The sequence below is a fragment of the Staurois parvus genome, unplaced genomic scaffold (assembly GCF_062004578.1).
Source record: "Staurois parvus isolate SC_StPar_1 unplaced genomic scaffold, SC_StPar_1.0 ptg000551l, whole genome shotgun sequence".
NCBI lineage: Eukaryota > Metazoa > Chordata > Amphibia > Anura > Ranidae > Staurois > Staurois parvus.
This window is the reverse complement of record NW_028318347.1, coordinates 126897-153469: the sequence shown is the minus strand read 5'-3', so window position 1 is coordinate 153469 and position 26573 is coordinate 126897. Positions and strand designations below refer to the sequence as shown.

The 26573-nt window shown below is 48.6% G+C and overlaps 1 protein-coding gene across 1 annotated transcript in view; it reads left to right on the top strand.

Moving 5' to 3' along the window:
* Window positions 1-3199: 3199 nt before the first annotated feature.
* LOC149451023 (uncharacterized) overlaps window positions 3200-26573 on the top strand; it is a 28988-nt gene continuing 5614 nt past the window's right edge. The window contains exon 1 of the mRNA XM_089691119.1: window positions 3200-3269. The gene's annotated coding sequence lies outside the window, so the exon portion shown is untranslated. The remainder of the gene's footprint in view (window positions 3270-26573) is intronic.

Sequence of the window (26573 nt, the reverse complement as noted above, 5' to 3'; positions counted from 1 at the left end):
ACACTCCTCTCCTGTACATACAGATCACTGTCATACCTCCGTACTCCTCTCCTGTACATACCCATCACTGTCATACCTCCACACTCCTCTCCTGTACATACCCATCACTGTCATACCTCCGTACTCCTCTCCTGTACATACCGATCACTGTCATACCTCCGTACTCCTCTCCTGTACATACCCATCACTGTCATACCTCCACACTCCTCTCCTGTACATACCGATCACTGTCATACCTCCGTACTCCTCTCCTGTACATACCCATCACTGTCATACCTCCACACTCCTCTCCTGTACATACAGATCACTGTCATACCTCCGTACTCCTCTCCTGTACATACAGATCACTGTCATACCTCCCATACTCCTCTCCTGTACATACCGATCACTGTCATACCTCCGTACTCCTCTCCTGTACATACCGATCACTGTCATACCTCCGTAATCCTCTCCTGTACATACCGATCACTGTCATACCTCCGTACTCCTCTCCTGTACATACCCATCACTGTCATACCTCCGTACTCCTCTCCTGTACATACCGATCACTGTCATACCTCCGTAATCCTCTCCTGTACATACCGATCACTGTCATACCTCCGTACTCCTCTCCTGTACATACCCATCACTGTCATACCTCCGTACTCCTCTCCTGTACATACCCATCACTGTCATACCTCCCACACTCCTCTCCTGTACATACCGATCACTGTCATACCTCCACACTCCTTTCCTGTACATACCGATCACTGTCATACCTCCACACTCCTCTCCTGTACATACCGATCAATGTCATACCTCCACACTCCTCTCCTGTACATACCCATCACTGTCACACCTCCGTACTCCTCTCCTGTACATACCCATCATTGTCATACCTCCACACTCCTCTCCTGTACGCACCGATCACTGTCATACCCCCCGCACTCCTCTCCTGTATGCACCGATCACTCTCATACCCCCGCACTCCTCTCCTGTACGCACCGATCACTGTCATACCCCCCGCACTCCTCTCCTGTACGCACCGATCACTGTCATACCTCCGCACTCCTCTCCTGTACACACCGATCACTGTCATACCTCTCACACTCCTCTCCTGTACGTACCGATCACTGTCATACCTCTCACACTCCTCTCCTGTACATACCCATCACTGTCATACCTCCACACTTCTCTCCTGTACATACCCATCACTGTCACACCCCCCACACGCCTCTCCTTTACATACCGATCACTATCACACCTCCGCACTCCTCTCCTGTACATACCGATCACTGTCATACCTCCGTACACCTCTCCTGTACATACCCATCACTGTCATACCTCCGTACTCCTCTCCTGTACATACCCATCACTGTCATACCTCCACACTCCTCTCCTGTACATACCAATCACTGTCACACCTCCACACTCCTCTCCTGTACATACCGATCACTGTCACACCTCCGCACTCCTCTCCTGTACATACCGATCACTGTAATACCTCCACACTCCTCTCCTGTACATACCGATCACTGTCATAGCTCAACACTCCTCTCCTGTACATACCCATCACTGTCATACCTCCGTACTCCTCTCCTGAACATACCGATCACTGTCATACCTCCACTCTCCTCTCCTCTACATACCGATCACTGTCATACCTCCGTACTCCTCTCCTGTACATACCGATCACTGTCATACCCTCCACACTCCTCTCCTGTACATACCCATCACTGTCATACCCTCCACACTCCTCTCCTGTACATACCGATCACTGTCATACCTCCACACTCCTCTCCTGTACATACCGATCACTGTCATACCTCCACGCTCCTCTCCTGTACATACCCATCACTGTCATACCCCCCCACACTCCTCTCCTGTACATACCGATCACTGTCATACCTCCCACACTCCTCTCCTGTACATACCGATCACTGTCATACCTCCACACTCCTCTCCTGTACATACCGATCACTGTCATACCCCCCCCACTCCTCTCCTGTACATACCGATCTCTGTCATACCTGCACATCCTCTCCTGTACATACCCATCACTGTCACACCTCCGTACTCCTCTCCTGTACATACCGATCACTGTCATACCTCCACATTCCTCTCCTGTACATACCCATCACTGTCATACCTCCGTACTCCTCTCCTGTACATACCGATCACTTTCATACCTCCACACTCCTCTCCTGTACCTACAGATCACTGTCAAACCTCCGTACTCCTCTCCTGTACATACCGATCACTGTCATACCCTCCGTATTCCTCTCCTGTACATACCCATCACTGTCATACCTCCGCACTCCTCTCCTGTACATATCGATCACTGTCATACCTCCATACTCCTCTCCTGTACATAGCCATCACTGTCATACTTCCACACTCCTCTCCTGTACATACCGATCACTGTCATACCTCCGTACTCCTCTCCTGTACATACCCATCACTGTCATACCTCCACACTCCTCTCCTGTACATACCCATCACTGTCATACCTCCATACTCCTCTCCTGTACATACCCATCACTGTCATACTTCCACACTCCTCTCCTGTACGTACCGATCACTGTCATACCCCCCACACTCCTCTCCTGTACATACTGATCACTGTCATACCTCCGTACTCCTCTCCTGTACATACTGATCACTGTCATACCTCCGTACTCCTCTCCTGTACATACTACCCACCATCGTATCATCTGCAACTCCTCTCTTGCATTTACTACCTGCAGTTATGCTCTTCTTCTTAAGATGTGGAATAACTCGATGACTTACATACTTTTCAGAACTTTTTAAATATTCTTGGCTGTTTTGAAAATAATACACTTTATTGTTTATTTCAAGATATATCCTGCCTCATCTCTGCCTCTCTACCTGCAGCCTAACAATGAGGCGTGCATGCAGCCACTGATCTATTTCTGGCTGTTTTCTCTCAGTCATTCTAATGTTGATTTCTAGATCAAACCATCATCATCGGCCCCGTTATCTACAGCTGAACCAAGTTGATATCATTTGCAGAATCATTTGGAACACGGTGTAGTCTCTGCTCTCCATACTGCACCCTCTGTATTCATCAGTTATTTTCATGTTCCTCATTATGAGACCAACCCAGGAAATCCCAGTGTGAGATGTACGAAATGCTACATCCTGTACATGAAACTGTTTCCTGTTTTCGGACATTTTACAGCTGGTTCCAACCAGTCAAACAGGTTCTCCGTCTCCATCTTATACACACGGCCACCAGCATGGGATCTCCTCCACTTCAGACCACATAGGTAAGTCAGGTTCCTATTCCTTAATAATATAATAGCAGGGTGTAGTGCTTAAAAATCATCATCATATGATATGTCAAGCCTAATAAACAGCTTCTAAATATAATAAAACATCAATAGATTAAAATAACAATCCTAAAAAACAAGTGAGAAAGTGACATAGTGCAAATACATACATAAAAGTGTATTGCGTCACTAATCAGTGACCCGCCATGTGCACGGTGTCAGGTATAGTCCAAATAATAAAGGAGCTCAGGAAAAAAGGAGGTCCATAGCGTGATACCGTAGCCCCTGGACTACAGCACTAGGACGCCACACTGCTGACACCATACCGGTCCCGGCAGCCATCTTGGATCCCCATACTGGTCAGTGATTTCTATTCATTCATTTATCTGGCTAACAAAGCCCCCTCTGTTCATACGGTATCACGCTATGGACCTCCTTTTTTCCTGAGCTCCTTTGAGCTCCCACTATCTACAGAGGAGGTGAGCCATCCAGGGACGGCTGATGTCGATTCCAGAGGGACACCAGATCTGACCAGACCTTTAAAGGGGATACCCTGTTACTTTGAGATTGATATCTCTAAATGCGCAGTGTGATTGCGCGTCTGGTGAGTGCGCAGTCTTTACACTTTCCCTTATCACCAACCATTTGGACCAGTCATTTGGATCCGGAAGACTTATAGACACCTTATTATTTGGATTATACCTGACACCGTGCACATGGCGGGTCACTGATTAGTGACGCAATACACTTTTATGTATGTATTTGCACTATGTCACTTTCTCACTTGTTTTTTAGGATTGTTATTTTAATATATTGATGTTTTATTATATTTAGAAGCTGTTTATTAGGCTTGACATATCATATGATGATGATTTTCAAGTGCTACACCCTGCTATTATATTGTTTACTTTTGAACGTTGTTGGTACCTTTTGGTGTTTAGCTGCTCACTGACTTTTAGCGCTCAGTTCTTCCTATTATTGCTAGATTCCTATTCTTGGTCCCGGCTCCTGTCCCTGCTATATCAATGATCTGTGACCAAACCTTCCTCCTCGTCATTACTGATCTGGGTGTATATATATATATATATATATACATTGTTTTTCCACACTTTAACAGGCCATAGACAGGTCGTTTATCGGCTGAATTGTCAGCAATTAAACAAAATAATTGGTCGTTGCCGCCATGGATGCTGCCACCAATGGTCACGAAAGAATGGGACAAGAAACCAGAGACAGAGGAGCACACCATACAATGTGACAGCAATGCAAATACTTTATATTTTTTTGGATACAAATGGATACATTTGTTGCAACCGCAAGACTTTTTCATATAAAATATAATCGCGGACTGGACTTCCAGTTCATAGGAAGGATTCAGGTGTCTCCCATTCCGATGATCCATTCACTTTAGCAGAATAAAATGTCCTCTTCTAGATGTGACAGTCTGCAATCGTCTTCTTCTTCATTCTTCCTTCTTCTTCCTTTTTCTACTTCTTCTTCTTCCTTTTTCTTCTTTTTCTTCTTTTTCTGCTTCTTCCCATTACTGCTGGGAAAATCGGCCGATCGTCCAAATCAGCCGCAACTTTTCTAACATGACCAATAAAAAACTGTGCAAAAACCCCCAAAAATGACCGACCAATTAACCCACTAACAGTTTGAAAATCGGACAATTTTTTTTTTTGGGCCAAAAACTTGGCCGATTTTCAACCCCTCTATGGCCGGCATTTGTCTCTCTCTCTCTGTCTGTAAGCTTGATAAAGAGGGTCACCGCGTTCTCCAAATGTTGGAGGAACTAAACTGCTGATCTAGGATTTCAGTAAATCCGGCTTCACAATCTACTTCTAAGTGTTGGTTTCCTCCTCATTGCCGGCCATTAAATGGGCCTCAGAATGGCTCCGGTATTCCCTCCTAGGAAGGACATTCAGGCCGATCTCCCACCATGTTCCTCTGATGTGTCCGAGACAGAATAACAGGAAAGACACCAGGAGAACCCGCTGGGACCTGACACTCCGAGAACCAGAGTTATGGTGGAGTATAGACCCTTCCTGAGATACTCCTCCCTGGGAACGGTCATACCTCCGTACTCCTCTCCTGTACATACCCATCACTGTCAAACCTCCGTACTCCTCTCCTGTACATACCCATCACTGTCATACCTCCGTACTCCTCTCCTGTACATACCCATCACTGTCATACCTCCGTACTCCTCTCCTGTACATACCGATCACTGTCATACCTCCGTACTCCTCTCCTGTACATACCGATCACTGTCATACCTCCGTACTCCTCTCCTGTACATACCCATCACTGTCATACCTCCGTACTCCTATCCTGTACATAACCATCACTGTCATACCTCCACACTCCTCTCCTGTACGTACCCATCACTGTCATACCTCCGTACTCCTCTCCTGTACATACCGATCGCTGTCATACCTCCGTACTCCTCTCCTGTACATACCGATCACTGTCATACCTCCACACTCCTCTCCTGTACATACCGATCACTGTCATACCTCCGTACTCCTCTCCTGTACATACCGATCACTGTCATACCTCCACACTCCTCTCCTGTACATACCGATCACTGTCATACCTCCGTACTCCTCTCCTGTACATACCGATCACTGTCATACCTCCGTACTCCTCTCCTGTACATACCCATCACTGTCATACCTCCGTACTCCTCTCCTGTACATACCGATCACTGTCATACCTCCACACTCCTCTCCTGTACATACCGATCACTGTCATACCTCCGTACTCCTCTCCTGTACATACCGATCACTGTCATACCTCCTCACTCCTCTCCTGTACATACCGATCACTGTCATACTGTACCTCCACACTCCTCTCCTGTACATACCCATCACTGTCATACCTCCCCACTCCTCTCCTGTACATACCGATCACTGTCATACCTCCGTACTCCTCTCCTGTACATACCGATCACTGTCATACCTCCGTACTCCTCTCCTGTACATACCGATCACTGTCATACCCCCCACACTCCTCTCCTGTACATACCAATCACTGTCATACCCCCCACACTCCTCTCCTATACATACCGATCACTGTCATACCCTCCACACTCCTCTCCTGTACATACCCATCACTGTCATACCGTCCACCCACCTCTCCTGTACGTACCGATCACTGTCATACCTCCGTACTCCTCTCCTGTACGTACGATCACTGTCATACCCCCACACTCCTCTCCTGTACGTACGATCACTGTCACACCTCCACACTCCTCTCCTGTGCATACCGATCACTGTCATACCTCCACACTCCTCTCCTGTACATACCCATCACTGTCATACCTCCCACACTCCTCTCCTGTACATACCGATCACTATCACACTTCCACACTCCTCCCCTGTACATACCGATCACTGTCATACCTCCGTACTCCTCTCCTGTACATACCGATCACTGTCATACCTCCATACTCCTCTCCTGTACATAACGATCACTGTCATACCTCCGCACTCCTCTCCTGTACATACCCATCACTGTCATACCTCTGCACTCCTCTCCTGTACATACCAATCACTGTCATACCTCCACACTCCTCTCCTGTACATACCCATCACTGTCATACCTCCACACTCCTCTCCTGTACATACCCATCACTGTCATACCTCCGCACTCCTCTCCTGTACATACCAATCACTGTCATACCTCCACACTCCTCTCCTGTACATACCGATCACTGTCATACCTCCGTACTCCTCTCCTGTACATACCAATCACTGTCATACCTCCACACTCCTCTCCTGTACATTCCGATCACTGTCATACCTCCACACTCCTCTCCTGTACATACCGATCACTGTCATACCTCCACACTCCTCTCCTGTACATACAGATCACTGTCATACCTCCGTACTCCTCTCCTGTACATACCGATCACTGTCATACCTCCACACTCCTCTCCTGTACATACAGATCACTGTCATACCCTCCACACTCCTCTCCTGTACATACAGATCACTGTCATACCCCCCACACTCCTCTCCTGTACATACTGATCACTGTCGTACCTCCGTACTCCTCTCCTGTACATACCGATCACTGTCATACCTCCACACTCCTCTCCTGTACATACCAATCAGTGTCATACCCTCCACACTCCTCTCCTGTACATACCGATCACTGTCATACCCCCCACACTCCTCTCCTGTACATACCGATCACTGTCATACCTCCACACTCCTCTCCTGTACATACCAATCACTGTCATACCCCCCACACTCCTCTCCTGTACATACCAATCACTGTCATACCCTCCACACTCCTCTCCTGTACATACCCATCACTGTCATACCGTCCACCCACCTCTCCTGTACGTACCGATCACTGTCATACCTCCGTACTCCTCTCCTGTACGTACGATCACTGTCATACCCCCACACTCCTCTCCTGTACGTACGATCACTGTCACACCTCCACACTCCTCTCCTGTGCATACCGATCACTGTCATACCTCCACACTCCTCTCCTGTACATACCCATCACTGTCATACCTCCCACACTCCTCTCCTGTACATACCGATCACTGTCACACCTCCACACTCCTCTCCTGTACATACCGATCACTGTCACACCTCCCACACTCCTCTCCTGTACATACCGATCACTATCACACTTCCACACTCCTCTCCTGTACATACCGATTACTGTCATACCTCCGTACTCCTCTCCTGTACATACCGATCACTGTCATACCTCCGTACTCCTCTCCTGTACATAACGATCACTGTCATACCTCCACACTCCTCTCCTGTACATACCGATCACTGTCATACCTCCGTACTCCTCTCCTGTACATACCAATCACTGTCATACCTCCACACTCCTCTCCTGTACATACCGATCACTGTCATACCTCCACACTCCTCTCCTGTACATACCGATCACTGTCATACCTCCACACTCCTCTCCTGTACATACAGATCACTGTCATACCTCCGTACTCCTCTCCTGTACATACCGATCACTGTCATACCTCCGTACTCCTCTCCTGTACATACCGATCACTGTCATACCTCCACACTCCTCTCCTGTACATACCGATCACTGTCATAGCCTCCACACTCCTCTCCTGTACATACAGATCACTGTCATACCCCTCACACTCCTCTCCTGTACATACTGATCACTGTCATACCTCCGTACTCCTCTCCTGTACATACCGATCACTGTCATACCTCCACACTCCTCTCCTGTACATACCAATCAGTGTCATACCCTCCACACTCCTCTCCTGTACATACAGATCACTGTCATACCCCCCACACTCCTCTCCTGTACATACCCATCACTGTCATACCTCCACACTCCTCTCCTGTACGTACCGATTACTGTCATACCTCCGTACTCCTCTCCTGTACATACCCATCACTGTCATACCCCCCACACTCCTCTCCTGTACACACAGATCACTGTCATACCTCCACACTCCTCTCCTGTACATACCCATCACTGTCATACCTCCGTACTCCTCTCCTGTACATACTACCCACCATAGTATCATCTGCAACTCCTCTCTTACATTTACTACCTGCAGTTATGCTCTTCTTCTTAAGATGTGGAATAACTCGATGACTTACATACTTTTCAGACCTTGTGAAATATTCTCGGCTGTTTTGAAAATAATACACTTTAATTTGTATTTCATGATAAATCCTGCCTCATCTCTGCCTCTCTACCTGCAGCCTAACAATGAGGTGTGCATGCAGCCACTGATCTATTTCTGGCTTTTGTCTCTCAGACATTCTAATGTTCATTTCTAGATCAAACCATCATCATCGGCCCCTTTATCTGTAGCTGAACCAAGTTGATGTCATACTGTCCATCCACTAACAAATATTAGTTACTACCTGGGGGGGAATGCATGAAGGTAAAAACCTCTACAACAACTTTAAGCGTTTTCCAAACTCCTCTGATAAAGTTTTTGTATGGGCCTTGGGAATGTGATTTGGGTTTTACTTGGACCTTCACATTATGCCCTGTGACAATGTTATGTTCAATCACCCTGGTAAGACCTGATAGTCCTGAAAAGATTTCCCTATCCCTCTCCAATTGAGTCCTGTCCGTGATACTTTGTTTATTTGCACTAACATACAATTTTAAGGACAAGCTTTTGGGGTATGTCCCCTTCTTCAAGGTCCAAGCAGTACTGATCACAAAGCTTAAGCAGAATGTTAGAAGGGATGTGGGGGATGAAAAAAAAAAAAGAGCCTAGAGATAAAAAACAGCAAAAGCAAAGACTGGGGGGAGACAACAGACAACACTTGTTCATGTAACAAAAAACATATGTGCTGAGAGCGTGCGCCCTGTGCGTTCCCAGCACAGCACACATGTGAGGTACTCACAGAAAGGTCCCGGTCCGCTCTTTCGATCGGGACCTTTCCCGATCATGTGACCGGCTGTGACGTCACGGCGGCCACATGACACTAAGCCCCATCCCGCCCACCTCCTGGTGCAGGAACGCCTCTTCACGCCGGGACGATCCCGCGTGAAGGGGTTAAGAACTAAAACATTGAGGTCTTCCATAATGTGGTCTGGTTGTGCGAAATGGTGTCCCACAGGTGTGCAAAAGTTATCTTCTTTATGTTCCTTGATGGTATGTCTGTGCAAATTCATCCTTGTTTGCACCTTCTGTCCTGTTTCACCAACAGAAGATCCTTTGCTGCATTTTCTGCACTGGGTAAGGTACACAACATTACTGGAGGTGCAGCTGTATGATCCGGAGACATTGAAGATCCCTTTTGAGTGTCTGACACTTTTTGATGGACTGATTTGGTTGCACAGTTTGCAGCGTTTTCTATTGCAGGGTTTGCTTCCGTTATTTGTGACATCATCATCAGAAGGAAGTTTCCTAATGATTAGTTTATTTCTGAGGTTGGGGGGTTGTCTGAAGGCCAGTATTGGGGGGTTGTCTGAAGGCCAGTATTGGGGGGTTGTCTGAAGGCCAGTATTGGGGGGTTGTCTGAAGGCCAGTATTGGGGGTTGTCTGAAGGCCAGTATTGGGGGGTTGTCTGAAGGCCAGTATTGGGGGTTGCTGGAATATTTCTTTCAGAGTTCTATCCTGTTATGATGGGTTGTAAATCTATGATTATTTTTCTTACCCCTTCTAGTGCTGGTTGTATGTGGTCACTAGAGGTACACGGTTGTTTTTTTTTTTTCTCTTTCTATTGGAGGAGATTTTCCCTTCGTGTTCTCAAGGCTGTGTTTATGCCGGTGTTGATGGGTTTTGTCCTTGTAACCTTTCTTATGGAAGGAGTCTGCTAGTGTCCTGAGATGTTTATCTCTGTCTCTTGGGTCAGAACATACTCGGTGGTATCTGATGGACTGACTGTGTATGATGGCACGTTTCGTGTGTTGGGTCAGAACATACTCGGTGGTATCTGATGGACTGACTGTGTATGATGGCACGTTTTGTGTGTTGGGTCAGAACATACTCGGTGGTATCTGATGGCCTGACTGTGTATGATGGCACATTTCCTGTGTTGGGTCAGAACATACTCGGTGGTATCTGATGGCCTGACTGTGTATGATGGCACGTTTCCTGTGTTGGGTCAGAACATACTCGGTGGTATCTGATGGCCTGACTGTGTATGATGGCACGTTTCGTGTGTTGGGTCAGAACATATTCGGTGGTATCTAATGGCCTGACTGTGTATGATGGCACGTTTCGTGTGTTGGGTCAGAACATATTCGGTGGTATCTCATGGCCTGACTGTGTATGATGGCACGTTTCCTGTGTTGGGTCAGAACATACTCGGTGGTATCTGATGGCCTGACTGTGTATGATGGCACGTTTCGTGTGTTGCGTCAGAACATACTCGGTGGTATCTCATGGCCTGACTGTGTATGAAGGCACGTTTCGTGTGTTGGGTCAGAACATACTCGGTGGTATCTGATGGCCTGACTGTGTATGACGGCACGTTTTGTGTGTTGGGTCAGAACATACTCGGTGGTATCTGATGGCCTGACTGTGTATGACGGCACGTTTCGTGTGTTGGGTCAGAACATACTTGGTGGTATCTGATGGCCTGACTGTGTATGACGGCACGTTTCGTGTGTTGGGTCAGAACATACTCGGTGGTATCTGATGGCCTGACTGTGTATGACGGCGCGTTTCGTGTGTTGGGTCAGAACATATTCGGTGGTATCTGATGGCCTGACTGTGTATGATGGCACGTTTCCTGTGTTGGGTCAGAACATATTCGGTGGTATCTAATGGCCTGACTGTGTATGATGGCACGTTTCGTGTGTTGGGACAGAACATACTCGTGGTATCTGATGGCCTGACTGTGTATGATGGCACGTTTCCTGTGTTGGGTCAGAACATACTCGGTGGTATCTGATGGCCTGACTGTGTATGATGGCACGTTTCCTGTGTTGGGTCAGAACATACTCGGTGGTATCTGATGGCCTGACTGTGTATGATGGCACGTTTCCTGTGTTGGGGGTGGAAGCTGGAACTGTGGAGGTAGTGGCATCTGTCGGTGGGTTTCCTGTATATTGAGGTGTGAAGCGTATCATCCCTGATGTATACTGGGGTGTCTAGGAAGGTGACGTGTGTTTGAGGATTCCATTTTTACTTTGATTGATGGATGAAAAGTGTTGATCAATGAGTAAAATTGTTTTAGGTTTTCTTCACCTTCTGTCCATATGATGAAAATATCATCAATATAGCGGTAGTATCTGGATGGTTTTTGTTCCATGCTGGTCAGGAATTGTTCCTCCAGGTCAGCCATAAATAAATTGGCATATTGGGGGGCCATTTTACTTCCCATCGCAGTGCCCAGACATTGGAGATAGATGTCCTTATTGAAGGCAAAGTAGTTGTGTGTAAGTATGAATTCAATGAGCCGTGTAACATCCTCAGCCGTGTATTTGTGGTCTGGTGAGGATCATAAGGATCTGTGACATGCAGCTAATCCATCCTTGTGAGGGATATTACTATACAGGGATACTACATCCATAGATTACTATACAGGGATACTACATCCATAGATTACTATACAGGGATACTACGTCCATATATTACTATACAGGGATACTACATCCATAGATTACTATACAGGGATACTACATCCATATATTACTATACAGGGATAATACATCCATATATTACTATACAGGGATACTACATCCATAGATTACTATACAGGGATACTACATCCATAGATTACTATACAGGGATACTACATCCATATATTACTATACAGGGATACTACATCCATATATTACTATACAGGGATACCACATCTATATATTACTATACAGGGATACTACATCCATATATTACTATACGGGGATACTACATCCATATATTACTATACAGGGATACTACATCCATAGATTACTATACAGGGATACTACATCCATAGATTACTATACAGGGATACTACATCCATAGATTACTATACAGGGATACTACATCCATAGATTACTATACAGGGATACTACACCCATAGTCACTAGAAGCGTATTAGATGGTAATTGCTGGATGTTGTTGATCTTGTTCAGAAAGTCAGTTGTGTCTTGCAGGAAACTAGCAGTGTTCCTGACTAACGGTTTTAAAAAATTTTCTACAAAGCCTGAGATTTGTTCGGTGAGTTTATTCATACCTGTTATGATGGGTCTGCCTGGATTTCTCCAAAAACTCTTTTACCTGCTGAGTTTGTGGCTTTGACAGAGTGGTGGCATCTCAGACTAGGTCCACCCCTGTGAATTAGCCTCAGCCAGGGCAGCTACCCGCTCTTGGTTTTTCCTGGGTTTTAATATATTGAAGTGGGAGATTTTGCTCAGGATTTTGGTTCCCAGGTTGGTGTACTTTATAACCTAGACTGGTTGTACATCCTCATCTGCCTCTTGTAACTTCTGTAAATGCCCCTTTTACCAGAGGCATCGCCTTAGGTATTCTTCCTCATATTTGGGTGATATGCTCTACCACTGTCTTATGTGGAGAGGATTTGGTGTATTAGGTCTGTTTATCTGGTTAATCAGTCCTTGTGGTCTTCACCCATACACAAACTCAAATGGAGAAAACCCGGTCAATGTTTGAGGAACCTCCCTGATGGCAAATATAAGCACTGGGAGTAAAGCACTCCCAACCTTTCCTATCCTTTCATACCACCCACTTAAGCATAGATTTTAGGGCTTTATTAAACCTTTTGACCATCCCATCTGTCTGTGGGTGATAGACAGAAATATGCAATTGTTTGATTTGGATCAGCGTGCACAGGTCAGCCATTACCTTTGAAATGAACAGGGTGCCTTGGTCTGTCAGGATCTCCTTAGGGAATCCTGTTCTTAATAATATGTTAAATAATTCCTTTGCTTTGTTTTTGCGGAGGTCTTCCTTAGAAGGACCATGTGACGGGAGGCACTTTGGATGGGGGGGCCCATGGAACACAGCTCACTTTGGGAAGGTGGGGAGACCCCTGTCTCAGCTCCCCATATCCCTCTTATGTGTAAGTCACCCTGTGCCTGTTAGGGGTGCAGGGTGATCTGTCCTAATATTGGGGTGGGGGTTGTAGATTGTTTAATGCCATGTGTTTGCATCCCATTGCTCTATTGTGTCTTGCTCGGGCACAAACTATTATGGGATGTATGTCTATGTGTATTGGCTTGGTGGGGGGGGGGGGTGTCTGCAGCAGCCGCCCTCCTGATGGGACTGTCTGTTGGTGTGTCTCTTGTTACTAAAGGTAGATTGCCCGCCCTGTGTCATTATTTAGGAAGGTGGATTGTTCCCTTGAATGTATATATCTTGTATCTACAGTCAGGTCTATAAATATTGGGACATGGACACAATTCTAACATTTTTGGCTCTATACACCACCACAATGGATTTGAAATGAAACAAACAAGATGTGCTTTAACTGCAGACTGTCAGCTTTAATTTGAGGGTATTTACATCCAAATCAGGTGAACGGTGTAGGAATTACAACAGTTTGCATATGTGCCTCCCACTTGTTAAGGAACCAAAAGTAATGGGACAATTGGCTTCTCAGCTGTTCCATGGCCAGATGTGTGTTATTCCCTCATTATTCCAATTACAATGAGCAGATAAAAGGTCCAGAGTTCATTTCAAGTGTGCTATTTGCATTTGGAATCTGTTGCTGTCAACTCTCAAGATGAGATCCAAAGAGCTGTCACTATCAGTGAAGCAAGCCATCATTAGGCTGAAAAAACAAAACAAACCCATCAGAGAGATAGCAAAAACATTAGGCGTGGCCAAAACAACTGTTTGGAACATTCTTAAAAAGAAAGAACGCACCGGTGAGCTCAGCAACACCAAAAGACCCGGAAGACCACGGAAAACAACTGTGGTGGATGACCGAAGAATTCTTTCCCTGGTGAAGAAAACACCCTTTACAACAGTTGGCCAGATCAAGAACACTCTCCAGGAGGTAGGTGTATGTGTGTCAAAGTCAACAATCAAGAGAAGACTTCACCAGAGTGAATACAGAGGGTTCACCACAAGATGTAAACCATTGGTGAGCCTCAAAAACAGGAAGGCCAGATTAGAGTTTGCCAAACGACATGTAAAAAAGCCTTCACAGTTCTGGAACAACATCCTATGGACAGATGAGACCAACATCAACATGTACCAGAGTGATGGGAAGAGAAGAGTATGGAGAAGGAGAGGAACTGCTCATGATCCTAAGCATACCACCTCATCAGTGAAGCATGGTGGTGGTAGTGTCATGGCGTGGGCATGTATGGCTGCCAATGGAACTGGTTCTCTTGTATTTATTGATGATGTGACTGCTGACAGAAGCAGCCGGATGAATTGTGAAGTGTTTCGGGAATATTATCTGCTCATATTCAGCCAAATGCTTCACAACTCATTGGACGCTTCACAGTGCAGATGGACAATGACCCAAAGCAGACTGCAAAAGCAACCAAAGAGTTTTTTAAGGGAAAGAAGTGGAATGTTATGCAATGGCCAAGTCAATCACCTGACCTGAATCCGATTGAGCATTTCACTTGCTGAAGACAAAACTGAAGGGAAAATGCCCCAAGAACAAGCAGGAACTGAAGACCGTTGCAGTAGAGGCCTGGCAGAGCATCACCAGGGATGACACCCAGCGTCTGGTGATGTCTATGCGTTCCAGACTTCAGGCTGTAATTGACTGCAAAGGATTTGCAACCAAGTATTAAAAAGTGAAAGTTTGATTTATGATTATTATTATGTCCCATTACTTTTGGTCCCTTATCAAGTGGGAGGCACATATGCAAACTGTTGTAATTCCTACACCGTTCACCTGATTTGGATGTAAATACCCTCAAATTAAAGCTGACAGTCTGAAGTTAAAGCACATCTTGTTCGTTTCATTTCAAATCCATTGTGGTGGTGTATAGAACCAAAAATGTTAGAATAGTGTCGATGTCCCAATATTTATGGACCTGACTGCATGTTAAAATACATTAGTCTTTTTCCTGGTTTCCTTCACGTCTGGTGCCATCTAGTCTTGTATGGTCAGCGGTGGTGTCTGTGGTCGGTGTTCAGATGAGAAGCGTGAGTCTAACGGAAGTACCCAAGCGCCCTCGGGGTCCGGTTCCGTCACATTGGTGGCAAGCGATGGGATTGTGCTTCCTGGCTGTGAACACATCCAAACCTCCACCGTGATCCAAGGTTCGGATAACAGGAGAGGAGAGACAGATACCACCCGCAGCTATGGAAACAGAGGTTTTATGGTGGATGCAGCAAGTGCTGGCTTACATGAACGATCATGTTTCTATACGGGACGAGCTTGGGTGGAGGAATGCGTCTGTCCAACAGTTGGATGAGGGTATAGAAGATGGAGCAGTCGGCTCATCCCTCCAATTACAGATCCCAGAATATATGGATCTAATGGATTTTTCACTGGAGGATGTTATGGGTGATGAGTCACCTGCCAAAGTGCTGCCACTGGGCCAAAGGGCCACCAGCCCATGCCATGGACATTTAGCCATTCCAGAGACTGGGGATTTGATAGACTTCTCTGCTGAGGAAAAACAACCTGGTGAGCCTCCTGCAAAAGAGCTGGCAACAGGGCCAAACATTGCTGAGCTCTACCCAGTATCAACAACAGCTTCAGTCTCCCTGAGAGAAGAGGCGGCCGGCCTTTCTCCTACACCATTGACAGGGACATGAGATTTCCAGCCAGCAGCATCTTTGGAGGTAAAAGAAACTTCTTTAGCTGAAGTGCTGACAACCGGACAGAGGGTCCAGGACCTCTGCCCCACACCTGTGGTAGTATCAGAGGCCCAGGGGGAGAAGGAAGAGGAGGTTATTGTCATTCCTCCCTGTAACGGAACCGGACCCCTCCTGCGCTGGGGTATTTCTGTTAAACGCCAGCTTCCCTGTCCGAACACGGACCCACGGACACCACCGCTGATCCTACAGGAAATAGACAGCACCAGACTCTTGTTAAGACAGGAAGTCAACTGCTTTATTTTAACACAAACACAAGATATATACACAGGGCGGGGAAACACAACCAGGAACAGGAAACACATCATCAGGCCGTCCCATCAAACCAAGACACAGAACAATGGGATGCAGCACATGGCAGAGAACATTGACCAACCCCCACGCCAATACACAAACAGTAAATCCCATAATAGTTTGCTAGAACAATAGGATGCAGCCACTTGGCAGAGAACAGTGAACAATGGACAACCACATGGCAGAGAACAATGAACAATGGACAACCACATGGCAGAGAACAATGAACAATGGACAACCACATAGCAGAGAACAATGAACAATCCCCACACCAATACACAATACTCAGACATTCCCACCCTGTACCCCTTAACAGGCACAGGGTGGGTTAAACATAAGGGTAATTTAGGGAGCTGACACAGGGGTCCCCCCACCTCCAAAAGTCACTCCTGTCACATATCTCCCCTTTCGGCAGGAGACTAACACAGAAGTAAATCCTAGACGAATAGACTCCGAAGTTAGTCAGTACTTCCAGTTCCCCAATGCCAGCACTCACACAGTACCCCAAACAAATTGTCCCACACAAAGCATTACTCACCCAGCCAACCTCTGCCTCTCTCGTAGAACATACCCACCTCTAGGGAGAAGTACGGACTGGTCCTTCTCCCTGAAGTCCTCTCAGCCACTGGAGAGAAGACAGGGTGGCTGGGCCGACTCCATCATGAGGTGGGGGATCTGGGCCGACTGCCCAGCATCCCTGGGGTATCCAGGTGGTGACTGTAGTCTCATCCACTTTGACTTGATGGACATCCCCCAGTATTTGCAAAGTAAGGCTGACATCCTCCTGTCCCAACGCCGGACCCTTTTCTGGGGTTGTGTCAGTGGAGACAGAAGTCCCATCCACGGACATCAGCTCAAGCTGCCGTTGTGAGGTGCCGATTGCATCCTCTTCCTGTAGCTCCTGCAGTGCTGATTGTTGTGGGCAGAGGTCAACAAAGCCATGCCCTGGTGCCAGCTCTTCTGCTGGAGGCGCGATGGCTGGTTCCTCCTCCGCAGAAAAGTCAATCAAATCCCCAGTCTCTGGAACTGGTGTCTGGGGATAGGGGTTCACCATCTCCTGTATGTGGAACCCAGAAAATGTTACCAGTGCTGGGCAGAGGTCACTAATGTTTTTCTGCTGGTTCCTCCTCAGTAGAGAAGTCTATCAGATCCCCAGTCTCTGGAATTTCCATTGCCGATTCTTGGGCATGCTGCCGAACATGTTTTAGCAGTTGCCTGTATGCCCTTTCCACATGCAGTTCTTTCTTCAGCAGGTATTCCAGATCTGGTTCAAGCTCTGAGACCCCTCTGAGACCAAACATTATTATTATTATACAGTATTTATATAGTGACAAAAAGTTTGCTCAGCGCTGTACATCATAGTGGGGGACAGTACATGAGACAATACAGTAACAATACAATACACGAGGGGTTTGAGGGCCCTGCTCCTTGGAGCTTACAATCTAGGAGGGAGGGGATAGTGGTACAGGAGAAAATGGCTGTGGGGGATGGAGTGGTAGGAGGAGTAGAGGAGATCGGCAGTTAGGTGAGGGCAGGGTAGGCTTCACTGAAGAGATGGGTTTTCAGGGTGTGCCTAAAGGTGAGGAGAGTAGGTGACAGTCTGATGGATTGGGGTAGTGAGTTCCAGAGGATGGAGGAAGACCTGGAGAAGTCCTGGAATCGGGCATGAGAGGAGGAGACCAGGGAGCTAGAGAGTAGGAGGTCTTGTGAGGAGCGAAGAGTACGTGTTGGGTGGTATTTGGATATTAGGTCGGTGAGGTAGTTTGGGGCAGTATTATGAATAGCTTTATACGTCAATTTTAGAAGTTTGAATTTTATGCGTTGGGCAATCGGAAGCCAGTGGAGGGATTGGCAGAGGGGGGTGGCAGATGCGGAGCGGTTGGTAAGGTGGATGAGTCTGGCTGCAGAGTTCAGGATAGACTTAAGTGGAGATAGTCTGTGATGAGGTAAGCCGGTGAGGAAGGAGTTGCAGTAGTCGAGTCGTGAGATAATAAGGGAGTGAACGAGTAGTTTAGTAGTGTCTGGGGTTAGGAATGTACGTATTTTGGAGATGTTGCGGAGGTGGAATCTGCATCAATTTGGCAGCGATTGGACATGGGGCTGGAAGGACAGATTGGAGTCTAGAGTGACACCTAGGACTTTGGCTTGCGGGCTGGGACTGATGATGGCATTATTAGTCGTGATGGAGAGGTTGGGGGGGGCGTGGGCTGGGGGGAAAACTAGGAGCTCGATTTTGGAAAGGTTTAGTTTGAGGAAGTGGAGTGACATCCAATCTGATATGTCGTTCAGTAGGTGTGTGATTCGGGCGGAGACTGAAGGGGTGAGGTGAGGGGTGGAGAGGTAGATTTGTGTGTCATTCGGCGTAGAGGTGGTAGTTGAAGCCGTGGGAGTGTAGCAGTTGGCCAAGGGAGGAGGTGTAGATGGAGAAGAGAAGGGGTCCGAGGACAGAGCCTTGGGGGACCCCAACAGAGAGGGGGAGAGAGGGGGAGGTTGCAGTGTTATAGGTAACAGTAAAGGAGCGTTGGGACAGATAGGAGGAGAGCCAGGAGAGAGCAGAGTCTCTGATGCCAAGGGAGTGTAGTTTTTTAAGGAGGAGGGGGTGGTCGACTGTGTCGAAGGCCGCGGAGAGGTCGAGGGGTAGGAGCACTGAGTAGTGGCCATTAGCTTTGGCGGTTAGCAGGTCGTTGGTGGTTTTGAGTAGGGCGGTTTTGGTGGAGTGTAGGGGATGGGAGCCAGACTGTAGGGGACCAAGGAGGTTGTTGTCGTTGAGGTGGGAGCTTAGGCGATTATAGACTAAGCGCTCATGGAGTTTGGATGTAAATGGCAGCAGGGAGATGGGTCTAAGGTTGTTCAGGTCGGTGGGGTCCAGGGAGGGTTTTTTGAGTATGGGAGTGATGTTCACGTGCTTTAGGGGGGAGGGGAATGTACCAATAGAGAGGGAGAGATTGAAAATGTGAGTGAGGGAGCGTAGGATGGAGGAGGAGGGTGACTGTAGGAGTTGTGTGGGGACAGGGTCAAGGGGGCAGGTGGTGAGGCTGGCTTCAGAGAAGACCTTAGCGACCTCTTCAGTGGTAGCAAGGTTGAAGGAGTGGAGTGTTGGGGGGGTTTTAGTGTGCAGGATGTTAGGTGGGGTGGGGGTATGGGCAGTTGCGAGGTCAGAGGAGGGGAGTGTTGAGAGGGTTATCATGGGAGGGAGGCTATGTGGGGTGGAAGTCTGAGCATTGGCGATGTCCCTAGGAATTGCGTCGATCTTGTTTTGGAAGTGGTTGGCAATCTCGTGGACAGTGAGTGAGGTACTGGGTAGAGGTGGGGGGGAGAGAGTAGGGAGTTGAAAGTAGAGAAGAGCCGGCAAGGACTGGTAGAGAGGGTATTGATGAGTGTTATGAAGTAGGCTTGTTTGGCAGTGTAGAGGGAGGAGGTGTAGGTGAGGAAGGCAGACCTGTATAGGGTGAACACTTGTTGGGATCTGGTTTTGCACCATAATCGCTCCAGCTCATGACTGCGTCATTTAAAATATTTGGTGTGGTCGTTCTGCCAGGGTTGAAGCGGTCGGGGTCTAATGCTACGTGTGGTTAGGGGTGCTAAGGAGTCTAGGGTGGCTGACAGCGAGTCGTTATACGCAGTAGTGGCCAGGTCAGGGCAGGACAGTGGAAGGATACTGTTGTAAAGTCGGTCAGCTGCAGAGTGAAGAGGGGCCGGGTTCAGGTTGCGGAGGTTACGGCTGGTGATGGTTTGACATTTGGGGGGGAGGTGTTTGAGGATGGGGAGACAGAGAATGTAATGAGGTTGTGGTCAGAAAGAGGGAAAGGGGTGTTTGTGAGGTTGTGGAGGGTGCAGAGATGAGAAAAAACAAGGTCCAGGGTGTTCCTGTTGGAGTGGGTGGAGGACTGTGTACACTGTGTGAGTGCAAAAAAGAGGTTAGGTGGAGGAGTTGGGATGTAGCCGGGTTATTGACGTTGATAGGGATATTGAAGTCTCCAAGGATGATGGTGGGTAGCTCTGAGGAGAGGAATAAGGGTAACCAGGCGAAGAAATCATTGAGGAAGCGGGATACGGGTCCAGGAGGCCGATAGATTACTGCAATCCTCAGAGGGGTAGGAGAGAATAGCCGGATGCAGTGGGCCTCAAAGGAGGAGAAGGATAGAGGGGGGTTTGGGAGGATCTGGAAGGTGCTCAGCGGTGACAAGAGCATGCCGACCCCACCACCTCTACGACCGCTTGGTCTGGGTGAGTGGGTCCAGACGAGACATCCATAGGAGAGTGCTGCAGGGGAGGTAGAGTCAGTGGCTTGGATCCAGGTTTCGGTGACCGCTAGGAGGTTGAGGGAGCGGGAGATAAAGAGGTCATGGATGGTGGTGAGCTTGTTGCAAACCAATCAGGCCTTCAGGAGTGCACACAAGAATGGAGGGGTGGTTGTGGGGAGCAAGGGGACAGGTATTAGGTTGAGGGGGTTGCAGCAGTTTGTGGAAGTAGGAGGGTGCCTAGTGGGTGAGTGAGGTGGTGAGGGGCCAGGGTTCGGGGAGATGTCCCCGGCAGTTAGGAGAAGAAGAAGGGTGAGAAAGGTGGCATGGGAGCTGGATGTGCAAGAGCGTGTGAGTCTGTCAGTGGTGTTGTGTGGGTCGGTGGGAGAGTCGAGTATTAGGAGGAGGTGGTGAGAGCCGCAGTGGGGAGATGGAAGCAGTGAGGGTGCGATGTATATTTGTTATGGAGGAGAAGGGGCGGTAGAGAGAGGAGATTTTGGGAATGGAGGAGAGGCGTATGAGGAGGAGGAGTACAGGTGGCATTTTAGGAGGGTAAACGGAGAGGTGGACAGGTGAGGAAGGTGAAAGGTTTCTCAGGGCGTATTGTTGTGGATAGTCCATCGTGCAGTGGCATATCATGTTGAAGTAGCTTTTTATAGCAGGAGTTCTAGTGATTAGGATCAGGGTGGGTAGGGATCAGTTCGGTAAGTTGTAGGTTGCAAGTTCCAGATTGTGTGAGTCTCAGATTGGAGGGTTATGAGGGGGGTCGTCAGGTGGGCTGCAGGTCGGAGTAGGGTTGATAATCCGAAGGGTTTCAGGTCAGGGCCGGGTTGATCATCCAATGGGCACAGGAGGTCCGGGATGGTAGTCCTCACCAAGGCAGGGCCGTTCTCCGGGGGCAGGGTCACTCGCCAAGTCTACTTCGGGGGTGGATAGAGGGGCCTCGGGTCAAGGTAGGGCCACATCTTGGTAGGCTGTGGCAGGTTTCGCTACTCACAGGGGTAGGCAGGAGGGCCTCGGATCCAGGTCAGGCCTCGATGTGGAAGGCTGAGTCGGGTCTCGCAGGCCGGGTTCATCTGTGGGTTCAGGAGGAGAAGGAGATGGGGACTGTAGGCTCACGGTTGCGGTGAGCATGCCGTGGTGGGTCTTGACGATCTTTTAGACTGTAGGCTTACTGCTGGGTGGATTGCCGGAGGAGCGTGCAGGGGTAGGCCACGGTAGGCCTCGCCAGGCCGGGTACTGTAGTTGCCTTGGAGGGGGGATCTGGGTGACACCGCTCTACCCTCCAGGTGCGGGTGAGGTTGGGGGGTCGTCCCTGCTCAACTTCAGTCCTCTTTGGTGCGGTGGGAGAGCGGTGGGTGGCTGGGTCATCTGCTGCAGGCTGCGATCTTGGATGGAGTAGGCCATGGCTTGGTAGGAGTGGGCCGAGTTCGGCCCTGCTGGGACAGGCACTGTAGTGGACTGCCGGAGGCTCGGGGGTTATCAGCATCCGCCCCCTGCTGCTGTTAGATCGATGGGCGAGTAGCTAGCCGCGACAGGGCCCGGTGTCTGCAGGTGTTGTAGGCCGCTGTAGGCCATGTAGCAGGCCCCGATCCACCGGACTGGACGGAGTTCCAGGCTATGCGGTGGCAGAGGCACAGAGGGCGGCTGTGCAGCACACGCTGGGGAGAAGGAAGCAGGACAGGAGGGAGCAGGAGGCAGGAGGCTCCGGGTGCTAAAGGCAGCGTGGAAGGCCCTGCTTCATGGGGTCAGACGGAGCTCTGGGCAGCGCTGCTCCCCCCCTTCAGAAACAGGGAGCGGCTGGGCAGCATGTGGAGGGGAGGGGGCCCGGGGACTTGGATGTGGCAGGCCAAGGCGGGCCCTGCTTTGTCTGATGCCGCGACGGCAGCTGTGGAGATTCGGGATGTGTAGATCCGGCAGAGTACCAGGCCACGTGGCGGTGGATCGTAGCCTCTCTGCCTTCTCGCAACTCCTCCAGGGTAGGTTCTCCTTCATCGCCAAACACAAAAAGATCTGTAAGGCTCTCCCACAGCAATCCAGGGCCACGAAAGTCATATCCCTCCGGACAGCACTCTGTTGACACTCCTAAATATTCCTGCTCTGCGTACCATCGCAAAGCCCTATATCGGTTGTCCAGCTCTATCTCCTGCTGGACCAGCCTGTCCAACTCAGTCACCCATTGCTCCTGGGGTCGCTCTCCCAGGAATGGCATCCATAACTTCAGATGGTCCCTGGCCCGTTCCCCTGGGTTGGATTACACTTGCCTTTGTCCATACCAGCAGCCTGAAGGTCTCCTCTCCAAAGCACCTCCCAAATCCGCTGCCTTAGCTCCAGGTACTGATCTGTAGACACAGTCCTGGGGTATGTTGCAAGAACAGTCTGCAGCAACCCTGGGAATTCTGATGCCAGGTCCATATCTCCACTGGGGTGACTGACGTCTCCTTTCCTGCTCTTGGATCCCGGTGGTTTGGATGTGTTCACAGCTTGGAAGCACAATCCCACTGCTTGCCACCAATGTAACGGACCCCGACTGCTCTAGGGTATTTCCTGCTTCCCTGTCCGACCACAAACCCACGGACACCACCACTGATCCTACAGGAAATAGCACCAGAATCTTCTTAAGACAGGAAGTCAACTGCTTTATTTTAACACAAACACAAGATATATACACAGGGCGGGGAAATACAACCAGGAACAGGAAACACATAATCAGGCCGTCCTATCAAACCAAGACATAGAACAATGGAATGCACATGGCAGTGAACATTGACCAACCCCCATGCCAATACACAAACAGTACATCCCATAATAGTTTGCTAGAACAATAGGATGCAGCCACTTGGCAGAGAACAGTGAACAATGGACAACCACATGGCAGAGAACGATGAACAATCCCCACACCAATACACAATACTCGGACATTCCCACCCTGTACCCCTTAACAGGCACAGGGTGGGTTAAACATAACGGTAATTTAGGGAGCTGACACAGGGGTCCCCCCACCCCCAAAAGTCACTCCTGTCACACTCCCACACAGTCAGCCAGAGTGGAGGAAACTGTCTTCCCTCCCAAGCCAGGATCTGTGCACCAGGGGGACAGTGACAGAGGAATTCCATCCCAGGAGCAGATCCACAGTCTGGGAGTGGAGGAAGCCGGCTTCCCTTCCCTATGGTTAGCCGGAGCAGATATGGGGTCCCCAGCAGAAGTGCTGGCAACAGGACAGAGCACTGCTGGCCTCTGCCTAGCAACTACAGTCACCACCTGGATACCCCAGTGATGCTGGGCAGTCGTCCCAGATCTCAAACGGCATGATGGAGTCGGCCCAGCCACCCTGTCTTCTCTCCAGCAGCTGAGAGGACTTCAAGGAGGACCAGAGCATACTTCTCCACAACGGCGGGTATGTTCTATGAGAGAGGCAGAGGGTGGCTGGGTGAGTAATGCTTTGTGTGGGACAATTTGTTTGGGATACTGTGTGGGTGCTGGCATTGGGGGACTGGAAGTACAGACTAACTTTGGAGTCCACCTGTCTGGGGTTTCCTCCTGCGTTAGTCCCCTGCCGAAAGGGGAGATATGTGATGGGAGTCACTTTGGGTGGGAGCCCCATGGAACACAGCTCACTTTAGAGAGGTGGGGAGACCCCTGCCTTAGCTCCCCATATCCCTATTATGTGTAAGTCACCCTGTGCCTGTTAGGGGTACAGGGTGATCTGTCCTAATATTGGGGTGGGGGGTTGTGAATTGTTTAATGCCATGTGGTTGCATCCCATTGTTCTCTTGTGTGTCTTGCTTGGGAGCAAACTATTATGTGATGTAAGTCTATGTGTATTGGCTTGGTGGGGGGTGTCTTCAGCAGCCCTCCTGATGGGACTGTCTGTTAGTGTGTCTCTTGTTACTAAATGTAGATTGCCCGCCCTGTGTCATTATGCAGGGAGGGGGGGGGGTTGCTCCCTTGAATGTATATATCTTGTATCTGTGTTTAAATAAAGTAGTCTATTTCCTGGTTTCCTTCACTTCTGGTGCCATCTAGTCTTGTATGGTCAGCGGTGGTGTCTGTGGTCAGTGTTTGGACAGGGAAATCAGGAGTCTAACGGAAGTACCCAAGCACATTCGGGGTCCGGTTCCATTACAGACCGCTTCTAGATAACTTGGTGTATAATCGTGCACCAAAGGATATATTAGTTACCCTGGGTTGATCAGATCCATTGTAATACTCTCAAATGACTATAGCCAAAGGTACCAGGAGGTTAGTTGACAAATGGGACATGAACCACAATACCTCTTCACAATAGCAGTCATTCTGGCCAGTAGAACTGGTCTGTTATCTTTGCCTTTGATTTCTCAGTCCACAGGTGACCTCCCCATGTGTCATTGTGAGCCATATCGAGTACCATGTATCAAAGGCTTGGAGACCAATAACTGTTACACTTTCCCAAACTTTGGTGACTTGATACAGCAACTCACTATTCACCACAAAGTATAGAAACCTCCTTTTGGCTTCAAGCACTTGTGATCCTCTATTAATCACAGTGACTTGTTCGCTGGCATTTTTTTAAAATGTTGGGTCCTGCATTTGGGCGATACCAAATGCTCACCTTGACATTTCTAGGTCAGCACTACAGTAACCTCCTCCCCCATCTTCTTCAGACATAGCCTACAATGGGAAAGTTCCCTCTACATCCTTCCCAACCATAAGGTGCATAGGAGATACACCGCTCCCCATCACAATGTCCAGCCCTTCAAAGTGAATACACCTGTGACCATGTTCAGGCATACCTCTGCTCACATAGTCCCACAGTTCCACAAAGAAAGGACAGTACCACTATGATGTCATATATCAGATTGTGTGCAACCCCAACCCTTTGGGTATCCATGCCACACGTAGCAGTGATAAGTCAGTTGTATCAATGGATATTCTTTAGTTTTCCTATATATGCATACTACCCGCGTGGTCTTAATTAGGGGCCCACTCTCCCAATTACTCTGGTATGGACAAGGGTTACCTTAATATTGGAGTCCAGTAATGCCTGGGCATGAAGCTGATTCACCCAGATGTCACATTTTAGTCGCCCCTCAATCAAATCCAGGTGGGAAGTACAGACCCTTTGAGCATAGCAGGAAACCCTCATTAACACTCTGTACTTCATGGGCTCCTCCTGCGGCATGGACATGGCCCTAGGTGTGATACCATCAGTACAGCATGTTCTCATTCTTTTGTGCTGGAGCAGAACTCTGAGACACTGGTTTGGTAGCTCCCTGACTCCTGAGTGCTGGTTCCCAGTTTTGGTGATGACTTTGTTCTCTGTACTGCCAAAGCTCCTGAGGACTTGGCAGGTCCAAGTAGTTCCTCCACCATGGTGTACCGTTCCACCAGTAGGTCCACCACTTAGGGTTCCTCATAGTTGACGCAATGTTGAAGCCCACTAATTTGCTCCTCAGGTACTGGTCCACATTGACCCATTTCACAGTCTGAGGTTTTGTCAACTTCTCCGGTTACATCAACTTCATGGGAGGTTGCAGTTGCATTTGGGAACATGTTGACTGGTTG